The sequence below is a fragment of the Nerophis ophidion genome, linkage group LG13 (genome assembly GCF_033978795.1).
Source record: "Nerophis ophidion isolate RoL-2023_Sa linkage group LG13, RoL_Noph_v1.0, whole genome shotgun sequence".
NCBI classification, from domain to species: Eukaryota; Metazoa; Chordata; class Actinopteri; order Syngnathiformes; family Syngnathidae; genus Nerophis; species Nerophis ophidion.
In genome coordinates, this window is record NC_084623.1 from 35393877 (window position 1) to 35405680 (window position 11804).

The window sequence follows — 11804 nt, forward strand, 5'->3', positions numbered from 1 at the left end:
GTTCACATCCATACATAAGTCTCAAATTAGGAACACACACATTGCTAAAAGAAAAACATACATACACTCACACAAACACTAATTAAACAGTGCACTCTGCTGGCAAAGACACATCATTACAATATTCGAAAAAAAAAACAGTTGAAGGTTTATTAATTAAAGGTTTCTGAGAAGGGGCAATCCATGACAGGAACAAATTCAGAAAACAGTTGCTATTGTTAACGGTATGGTTTTAGGAGAACAACTCCTTTGCTGCAGAATTCTTCAAACCTAAATATAAATCAAAATGTCACTTACTGTGAGAAAAGGAAAGACAGAGTGGGCGATACTGAAAATACTAGTATTGAATAAATACAAGGCCAGTATATCCAATACTGACGCCTTACTGATTACTTAAAATCTTTTAACATCCATGGATGATTAGGTTTTTTTTTTACATGGCACACTGGTGTTTAACATTGAACAGGAGTATTTACAATTACTATTTGTTATAGTGGTATTTACTTCCTGTACAGCGCTCTTATTTTTCAATCGCTTCCTGTTTGTCGCCACTCTCAGCCACTTCAACTCTGCCTGAGCGTTGTTTCCCTTCACCTGTTTCCCGATTCGTAATCGGGAGACAAACCTGTCTCTGGTTAATAATCAGGTGGTTTCTTTAGCCGTTGGTTCATTAAACTCACTCACTCGATCACTCACCCAGTGTCCTATGTTCATCACTCACCAGTTGATCTCTGCCTTGTCCAGTCTCGGCCTACCTTATTTTTCATGATGAAAGTATTTTACCTGCAAGGTGCCTCTTGTCTCTGCAACAATGCCTCGTTCACCAAGCGACAATCCATCCATCCATCCAATTTCTACCGCTTATTCCCTTCAGGGTCGCGAGGAGCGCTAGAGCCTATCTTGGCTGTAATTCAACTCCTTTGCCTTTTTGCCTTCAAAGCCCTATAAATGCAAGAATGTCTACAATGTAACAATATTCTGGGTATCTATATGATCAATGTTTGGATCAACCTGGTTGAAAGACCATACATTATCATGCAAATAGTTTACGGTGTACCCCAGGAGTCAATACCGGGACCAAACTTGTTTATTTAATTTATAAATTACATCAAAGGCGCTATTATCACAATAGAAATTATTAAATGTCTGAAATGATTAGAATTCAAGAGTATAAATTACCCGTAGATGTGAAGGATTCTATTATTTTGTCACTGACTGGCGATCGGATTGTATTTGTGTCTACCCCATGACACTGAAGTGGATACGTGCGTTTAGGTTGGTAAACATCAGTAATGTCTGTTTTGACAGTGTTCAGTCAGATATAAACCTATTATTTATGGTTGTTTGAAGCATAAATAACACGCTCTTGTTTTTCTCTTGATTTTGCTAAGGCTGACTTTTTATAAGGCAGAGCTAATCGATGCATCAATGGTTGCTAAAACGCTTTTACAAGAGAATCATGTGACATGTTTGTCGCAAAGTAGATTTTTGTTCGTTATTTACAGTGAGACCTGTTTATGTCGACACCTCTCAGACTGGCCGACTGACATAAGTCGACATGAATGGTTGTCAACATAACCAAAATCAAAACTAGACATTGCTGTTTTGCAACAGAAACTCAAAATGTGCACATTTGAAAGCTTTATAATAGGGATGGGCAGCATGGCCTAAAATCTGTACTGCGGTCATTTTTGCAGTCTTTTTGCAATGACGATATATACCACAATATATTATTTGGTATGTAACTGAATGTATACAAGAAACATTTTAAAACAGGTTCGAACCCTCCTAATTTGGCCACTGACATATGCGTTAACACATTGCATCATTTTTGGTTGTATTATTTTCTCAAAACTATTAATAATCTACCTGCTAGTCTACTGTTAGTATCTGGTTACTTTCTGGTTCTCTCTACACTTCTGTTACAATGTACTTATTGTATATTTTACATTAGTTTCAGGTGTTAATAAAAAGTGAGTATCGATACAATACCAAGTCATGACGGCAGTATTGGTCATACCAATGCTAGTACTGATACTATTTCAAGATAGATGAATGATTACCTTTTTATTCCCAATTATATTTAGACAAATCACAGGATGGCAGTGTAAAAATATCTATTAAATATTTAAATTATTTCCTATAATTGGCCCTGATTTATATTTTTGGGTTTTTACACTATAACTTTGTTAATGTGTCAAGGGATTTTTTTCCTGAGTGTGTAAAACAATAACAAAAACAACAAAATATTATTTTTCACTATTGGTCTAACCACTGTAGTGTTGACCATGTACTGTATTTGTATTGATCCGACCACCTTTGTTTTCACTCAAGAGCTTGCGGTTAGCACCTATGTTGTGTAATGTAGCATGTTTAGCTAGTTCTCATCTTCAAGTGATAACGCAAAAGTGTAAGAAACATAGTTTATTTGCCGCCACGGAGACGAGGATTGCTGACTTAGAAGTCACTTTGCACTGTGGAGGGATGTTGTCGCTCGCATGTTGCTGTGAAATGTGCAAACACTGCTCGAATGTGTCAACAACATGCATTATCAAGATATAACAATAGTATTAAAAACTCTACCATCGGTCCAATTCATATTTATATCACATATTTGCATATCGCGCAACCCTACTTTATAAAGTAGACTGTAATTGTTTTGCTTCTGCCATTTCACGCTGCTTAGCGATAGTGATGACAATAACAACACTACAACACATTTCAAAATAAGCAGACTGATTTTTCATCAAAAAACGTTAAAAAGTGTAGCTGCCGGATTTTTCCCAGTAACTATCTCCCACTGTAACAGTTCCAGTGTCGGTTTGGTGTCGGATTTTAGAGCTTTTGTTTTCCGACTCAACCACTAAACTGAACCGCTTACCAGGACCGGGAGCGGAAACTTTTCTATAATGAGGTTGGCGGAGTTACTTGAAGTATACGCCAGCAATTTATTTAATCTCAGTTTAGTCCAAATTGCGACGTTCGCTCAGCATGGTGGCTAAAGGTGCTCCTTCCAAGATGCAGTTCAAGCATGGACACAGCGTAAAGGTAAGAAATGTAGATTTATTAACTAAAAACACGCTAAGAACAAAAACACTGGTGCTAGGTAGATAAGACAAACCAAAAGCGCTAGCAAGGAGGCTAGGGAACTAAACACAGGGATAGCGTGGAAGCTAATCGGTATAAAACAGGATTACCAGAGTCAGGAGATAGCGATCGTCACTGTTGTGGGAAACAGGGCTAGGATCAGAGAGCGAGTAATAAAAAATGCAGGCTTAAATAAGGATGGTAATCAACAAGCAGGTGAGAGTCCAGAAACAAGGAACAGGTGAAACAAATATGCAACCATGGCAACAGAAACCAATCAGGAAGTGCGCAAACAAACTCAAAAATCTAAACAACAATCCGAGCAGCGTACAAAGCTTTTTGTGTGAATAAAATGGAAAACACCACAAAATCCTGGACGCTCGATGAGACATGTTTTAGAATGGAATAGAATACCATTAATGTCATTGCACTTAAAATAATACCAGATAGATTTTCAGTACAGAACAGAAACACCGATAGATCGCCACCTAAAACTAAACCAAACTAGCCCTTCTCCAGTGGGGCTCAGTTTGAGACCAGGAAAGAAACTCCGGCAACGTTCAGCACATATATGAACACATGTCACGACACACAAAAACACTCAGGACTTGCTGCCATCAGGGCGCTGTTTCGTAAACCATCATACCGCGAGAGGTTGCGTTTTACATTTGTACTATCGCAAAAATCCAACACAAATTTGAAACAGCTACAAGAACCAGGCCAACTTTGGAAAGTATTTGAGCAATATAGCAGCTGCTTGTTCCCTCCTTCGTCCAAATAACGACACATTGAGAATGTTAAGAAAAGAGCATCAAAATCATAACATCGGTCTGGGAAGGAGCGGCATTGTTTGGAGATTAATGCCTTATTTCGACCAACTTCACATAGTTTTATCGAGAGGCCGGCGTGCTCGCTGACTGGCCCAAAATACAAGTATAGTGGCTAAATGTTAATGCTGGACGTCACAAGCCAAACAAAAGACCTCAACACAAGACTTGACTCCTGTCAGTTGTTATTGTTCAACTTGATAATATTCACCGCATAGTTTTAAGTGCACTGTAAAGGTGGTAGCCTTTTATTAGCTTTAGCAAACCAGCTTCTTACCTGTTACGCACGGTAAGGGATTCATATGGCCCCATTTCGTGGTGGATCTTGCATGAAAGGAATGGGAAAGGTTACCGCATTTTCTAAACTATAGAGCGCACCGGTATATAAGCCACACCCACTAAATGTTTGAAGAAATAAATATTTTTTCCAGATATTGGCCACACTGAACTGTAAGCCGCAGATTTATACAATACGAATTTAGTTATTTACGTAGAAATATTTTTGTAAATCTTTATTTATATACCTTATTTGTTTCCAAACGGTATTTGCAACAATTAATGCCAGTAAAATGGCTGATTGAACAAAACAGAAGTCATCATCATGAACTCACTAGCTGTGGAGGCTAGCTCTCCAATCAGCCAAACAGACTCAATAACTCCACAGTGACGTTTTGGTGAAGAGGAATTGAGGAAATTGTGAAACTGAAACAATACAAAGAGAATGTAAACGTAAATGGGTTAGCATATTAGCTATTGTTTACTAGGCTAGCTTCATTACATTACGATACAAACCCCGTTTCCATATGAGTTGGGAAATTGTGTTAGACGTAAATATAAAGAGAATTCATCGATTTGCAAATCCTTTTTAACCCAATTTCAATTGAATGCACTACAAAGACAAGATATTTGATGTTCAAACTGAAAAACTTTTTTTTTTTGCAAATAATCATTAACTTTAGAATTTGATGCCAGCAACACGTGACAAAGAAATTGGGAAAGGTGGCAATAAATAGTGATAAAGTTGAGAAATGCTCATCACACACTTATTTGGAACATCCCACAGATGTGCAGGCTAATTGGGAACAGGTGGGTGCCATGATTGGGTATAAAAACAGCTTCCCAAAAAATTCTCAGTCTTTCACAAGAAAGGATGGGGCGAGGTACACCCCTTTGTCCACAACTGCGTGAGCAAATAGTCAAACATTTTAAGAACAACATTTCTCAAAGTGCAATTGCAAGAAATTTAGGGATTTCAACATCTATGGTCCATAATATCATCAAAAGGTTCAGAAAATCTGGAGAAATCACTCCACGTAAGCGGCATGGCTGGAGACCAACATTGAATGACCGTGACCTTCGATCCCTCAGACGGCACTGTATCAAAAATCGACATCAATCTCTAAAGGATATCACCACATGGGCTCAGGAACACTTCAGAAAACCACTGTCACTAAATACAGTTTGTCGCTACATCTGTAAGTGCAATTTAAAGCTCTACTATGCAAAGCGAAAGCCATTTATCAACAACATCCAGAAACGCCGCCGGCTTCTCTGGGCTCGAGATCATCTAAGATGGACTGATGCAAAGTGGAAAAGTGTTCTGTGGTCTGACGAGTCCACATTTCAAATTGTTTTTGGAAATATTCGACATCGTGTCATCCGGACCAAAAGGGAAGCGAAGCATCCAGACTGTTATCGACGCAAAGTTCAAAAGCCAGCATCTGTGATGGTATGGGGGTGCATTAGTGCCCAAGGCATGGGTAACTTACACATCTGTGAAGGCATCATTAATGCTGAAAGGTACATACAGGTTTTGGAACAACATATGCTGCTATCTAAGCGCCGTCTTTTTCATGGACGCCCCTGCTTATTTCAGCAAGACAATGCCAAGCCACATTCAGTACGTGTTACAACAGTGTGGCTTCGTAAAAAAAGAGTGCTGGTATTTTCCTGGCCCGCCTGCAGTCCAGATCTGTTTCCCATCGAAAATGTGTGGCGCATTATTAAGCGTAAAATACGACAGTGGAGACCCCGGACTGTTGAACGTCTGAAGCTCTACATAAAACAGGAATGGGAAAGAATTCGACTTTCAAAGCTTCAACAATTAGTTTCTTCAGTTCCCAAACATTTATTGAGTGTTGTTAAAAGCAGAGCCGGCCCAAGGCATAAGCGAACTAAGCGCTAGCTTAGGGCCCCACGGCCACCAGGGGGCCCCAAAAAGCAATTAACAAAAAAATTCTTATTTTTTATTTTTTGCATGTACGACTCTGACTGATGATTTCTAAAGGATCAAAGATATATTATTGTACAATTGAATTTGTTCCTTTTTATATATATTTAAGTGATTTTATTGTTTTTATTGTTTTTCTTGCACTATGAATTATTTTTGCACATTGCTGTTTCAGGTTTTTGTTACCAAAAATAATAAAGTGAATCAGAATCAGCTTTATTGTCCAGTTATGTTTAACACACATGGAATTTAACTTCAGTAGACTGTGCTCTCTTTGTACAAAGTAAACATTAAATATGAACAATTAACTAAAAATATAAACTAGTAATTAAAGACTAATAGGTACAAGACTGATGAAACAGGATGACACTTTTACTGTAAATACAAAGCTTTATCACTTGGACTGTTCAACCCGAGGCCACTCTTGTAGCTGAATGTTTTCTACATTTTAAGATAAGGAACCATATGTGGCACTCTGGACATCATTCGTTCATTCATTGGTATTATTTATGTTCTTAACTGGGTCACCCCCATATCTTTATACATAACATGTTATTTGTAAAGACATAACAGGCTGACAAAAGGATAATGTAAACAACACTGCCAGAGCCGCAATGAGTTTATAGTAGGTGTGTGAATGATCAACAATCAATATTATTGGCAGAAATAGAGGGCCCCAAAATCAAATTTTGCATAGGGCCCCATGGAGGCTTGAGCCGGCACTGGTTAAAAGAAAAGGTGATGTAACACAGTGGTGAACATGCCCTTTCCCAACTACTTTGGCACGTGTTGCAGCCATGAAATTCTAAGGTAATTATTATTTGCACAAAAAAAATAAAGTTTATGAGTTTGAACATCAAATATATTGTCTTTGTAGTGCATTCAATTGAATATGGGTTGAAAAGGATTTGAAAGTCATTGTATTCAGTTTATATTTACATCCAACACAATTTCCCAACTCATATGGAAAGGAGGTTTGTACATTCACTCATTTTTACATTCTAAATCTGGTCATAGCCAACACCAGGTATCGGGAACCTTTTTGGCTGAGAGAGCCATACAAGCCAAATATTTTAAAAAGTATTTCTGTGAGAGCCATATAATATATTTTTTTAACACTGAATACAACTAAATGCGTGCATTTTTAAGTAAGACCAACATTTCCAGAGTATAATAAGTCTCTTATATGTTTTAATAACATTGTTATTCTGGAGCAAACCAACGATAAATAAAATAATTATTACCGTTAATGCGACTTCTTGAACAGGTGCGGTAAGAACCGGATGGATGGATTAAAATGTATGAGAATGTTTTATATTCTGAACGTTATTTTTGACACTGTGATTACCAGCGGAAATATTCATTACCTACCGTGTTAAGCAATGTCAGCTAAGATTTATCTGAAAGCTCGGGGCAGTCATCAAAAGAGCCACATCTGGCTCTAGAGCCATAGGTTCCCTACCCCTGGCCTACACAAATCAAATCCCCAACTCAAAACATTCTTGAATGTGTGTGTGAATGGGTAAATGTGGAAGTAGTGTCAAAGCGCTTTGAGTACCTTGAAGGTAGAAAAGCGCTATACAAGTACAACCCATTTATCATTTATCATTCTTTGAGTCCATACATCTGATATTCAAATGTAATAATGAAAATACTATTAGCCAAAATGACTACTTAGATCATGGATGTCAAACTCTGGCCCACGGGCCGAATTTGGCCTGCCATGTAATTTCATTTGGCCCCTGAGGCAATATCAAATTAACATTAAAGCTGGCCCGCCAGGATTATACAGCGGCAGTGCCGCTGTAACACCGCATTCACCGCTTATACTCATACTTGCCAACCCTCCTGATTTTCCCGGGAGACTACCGAAGTTCAGTGCCCCTCCCGAAAACATACAGCGTGCCGGCCAAGTCACATAATATATGCGGCTTGTATACACACACACACACGTGAATGCAAGGCATATTTGATCAACAGCCATACAGGTCACATTGAGGGTGGCCGTATAAACAACTTTAACACTGTTACAAATATGTGCCACACTGTGAACCCACACCAAACAAGAATGACAAACACAAGTCGGGAGAACAACCGCACCGAAACATGACATGAACACAACAGAACAAATACCCAGAACCCCTTGCAGCATTAACTCTTCCGGGACGCTACAATATCCACCCCCGCTACCACCAAACCCCGCCACCCCCCAACCCGACCACTTCATTATTTTATTTTCAAATTTATTAGCTAGTGGAAAAAGTTAATGTTGATATTTACATTAGAAGGCTGCAAATAGAAAATAAGCATTACATTTTTTATTAAAATTTTATTTCTGTGATGTTTTTTCGTTTGTTTTTTGAAAGTTGATTTTGCACTATTAGGTTGTATAAGCGTTGTTTAAGCAAATCCGTGTAACAAACTGAGCAATAATTAACGTTTTATTCATTCACTTTCTCTTGCTACTTCAAGGCTTGAATGTTTGATTCATTCCTAATTGTTATTTTACTTTCAAATGTTATTATTGGCCTGTGGAAAAAGTTTATTTTGATATTTACCTCAGAAGGCTGCAAATAGAAGAGGCATTCAATTTTTATTTAAATTTTATTTGATATGCCATTGATATTTTTTAAATATTGTTATTATTATTTGAAACTCAATTTTACATTTCACTATAAAGTTATATAAGCCTTTTGTAGCTGAGATAGGCGCCAGTGCCCCCCGCGACCCCAAAAGGGAACAAGCGGTAGAAAATGGATGGATGGATGGGCTTGTTCAATATTCAATGCAAAACTTGTTTGGGTCCCTATTAAAAGGTTAATTTGCTCAACCTTGGCCCGCGGCTTTGTTTAGTTTAACGTTTTGGCGCACTCTGTATTTGAGTTTGACACCCCTGACTTAGATGTTCAACTTTAATGATTTAAGTTAATATACTTTTATCTTAAGAGTTACATTTCTGTTTCTCATTTTAGCAATACTGTTAATGAAGTACAATGTGATACAATGCAATGGAATGGGAAATCCCAAAGTGTCAAGTTTTGCAAGTATTTTAACGTGTAAAGATATCATTGAAAACATTGACACATTACAGACTTTTATAGGGAGCCAAAAGTAAATTAAGTTTGAGCCTTTTAGACAATTCACACTACTTTCACTGAGCTAAACCGACAACTAAACTTTGATTGATTGATAAACCAGCTCATGTAGCAAAAGGGATTATGTCACGTTTAGGGACTTCAAAAGTACACAAATTGAATGTCCTGCTAATCAAACTGTCCACCAGTACCTGCCTGTACTTTATAATAAACACATTAAATCAATGATGTATGGTTTTGATACGTTACTAACCTGTAACGAACGAAGAAATGATGAGGCAGATAGTAGTAGTTTGTTGTCTTCTCTCGCTGCAGTCTGACTGGCGGCAATGGAAGATTACCTGCCTTTTCACTAACTCACTTAGGCGGGAGTGCCCTCTGGTGGCAAAATGGAGGTACAACGCCCAACATGACCGTTCATCAAATGTCATTTAAGCTCTCGCATGCAAATATACACATTTAAGTGTGTCCCATTAACATGCAGAAATATGATGGTAAGGTTACATCAATTTCAGCAATTGTTGTTTATGTGTAATTAGCATTAGAGATGGTACATTCCTTCATGAGTCACAGTTAGCCAAATAATGTTTTTTTGCACATTAGTTGCAATCAGTATGCATTGGGCTGGTTGTATTTAATGTGTTTAAGAAATAAAGAGTTCAAAAGTAAAAATAAACTCAAAGATACAATCTGCAGAATCAGAATCAGAACAGTTTTATTGCCATTGTTTGAGAACGGGTTCACAAACTAGGAACTTTTCTTGGTAAAATCGTGCAACATAAAACACATATAACACAGAATAGGTAATGCTAATAAATAATTAAAAAAAAAAAATAGGTGTAACTGAGCTATCGGACCTTTTTACTGTTCATGTGTCTGATGGCCGAGAAGAAAAAGCTGTTCAGGTGGCGGGAGGTGTGGTTTTGGATGGACCATAGTCTCCTGCCTGAGGGGAAAAGGGAGAATAGTTTGTGTCCAGGGTGAGAAGAGTCAGCTGTGATCCGACCCACGCGCCTCCTGCTTCTGGAGGAGAACCGGTCCTGGAGGGATGGGGGCCTGCAGCCAATAACTTTCTTCAATAACCAGCCCCAAACTTGCTTTAAGTCATAACTCAAATGATGGAGTTGAGATAAACAGGTGGTCTTTTCTCAAGGATATGGTTATCACTTTTGCAATTAGAGCCTTTTTTCCTATGAGTGATCAAATCCACCTGCGAATATCAAACTAAGGGGCCTTATTTATTTATGTGCTCAACTAAAATGGCACTATTTAATTAAACTTGTTGCTGTGCTTCCTCCAAGGAACATTCATCATATGTACAACATAATATGAGTTAATTAATTCACTTCATTTGACTTTTTATTCCGCCAAGGTAAGTACAGTACGTAATGCACAAGCACAGCGGCACACTGAGCTGTGCTCAGTCATCTAGGCTGTCATTTCTTTATTAAAATGAGCCACTTACCATAAAAATGAGTCACTCAGTATTATAAAACAGCGGGTATATTTGTCCTTTTAGGCTATTTGGAGACCCTACATACAGAGTTGAAAATAAATAAGATAAGGTATTCGCTGCAGAATAACAACCTTGTTTTTTTCCACCCTGTGATTTTTATATAATTTGAAGATGATTCCCCAAGAGCAGCATCCACTTGAAATACTGTACACTACTTTTTAAATTCTAAAAGACGCATTAGGTATATTTCCATAAAGCAGGGGTCGGCAACCCGCGGCTCCAGAGCTGCATGCGGCTCTTTGGCCACTCTGCTGTGGCCCAGCTGCATAATCGTCGACCCCCCCGATTGTTTTGGGGTGTTTCCGGATTTTGGTGCCTCTCCCGGACATCACCCGGGGTTGACATTCTCCGTGATGGCTTTACTTTTAACGTCCTCTACAACATGTCAACGCGCCCGCCTTCACGCCATGCTATCTGCGTGCCGGCCAGACGCATGCATTTTGCTGCTTCTATCGTCACACGTACGAGATTGCAAGGCATACTTGGTAAACAGCTTTACAGGTTACACTGAAGGTTGTGATATAAACAACTTTAACACTCTTACTAATATGCGCCACAATGTGAACCCACACCAAACAAGAATGACAATCACATTTCGGGAGAACATCCTCACAGAACACATTATACGCAACATAACAATTACCCAGAATCCCATGCATCCATGAGTCTTCCAGGCTGTATTATACACCCCCGCGCCCCCAACCCCGCCCACATCAACCGACGCACGGAGTGGGTGTGGGGGAGGGGGGGAGTTGGTGCTAGCGGGGTGTATAATATAGCCTGGAAGAGTCATGGATACGTGCTAACCTAAGTCTATAAGCATGAACTGATGAAGCCTACTGATGTATTGGCACCGGCCGCTAAAGTAGATCTGACCAATCTAAGTCTAAGATTAGATCTGACCAATATAAGTGTTTGAGCATGAACTGATGAAGCCTACTTGGATGAGAGGCAAAACATCTTCTAAGTCCAGTTGCAATGGATTGAAAGCCCTGGATGTCTTGTCTTAAGTTTTCTGAAATCTAAAACATGTGGTTTTAGATCTTGTC

General features: G+C 38.7%; 1 long non-coding RNA gene across 1 annotated transcript in view; it reads right to left on the reverse strand.

Annotated features, from left to right (window-relative positions):
- LOC133564488 (uncharacterized) overlaps nucleotides 1-9552 on the reverse strand; it is a 70182-nt gene extending 60630 nt beyond the window's left edge. Inside the window, exon 1 of the long non-coding RNA XR_009809284.1 lies at nucleotides 9493-9552. This is a non-coding gene — a long non-coding RNA (uncharacterized LOC133564488). The remainder of the gene's footprint in view (nucleotides 1-9492) is intronic.
- Between the last annotated feature and the right edge of the window lie 2252 nt (nucleotides 9553-11804).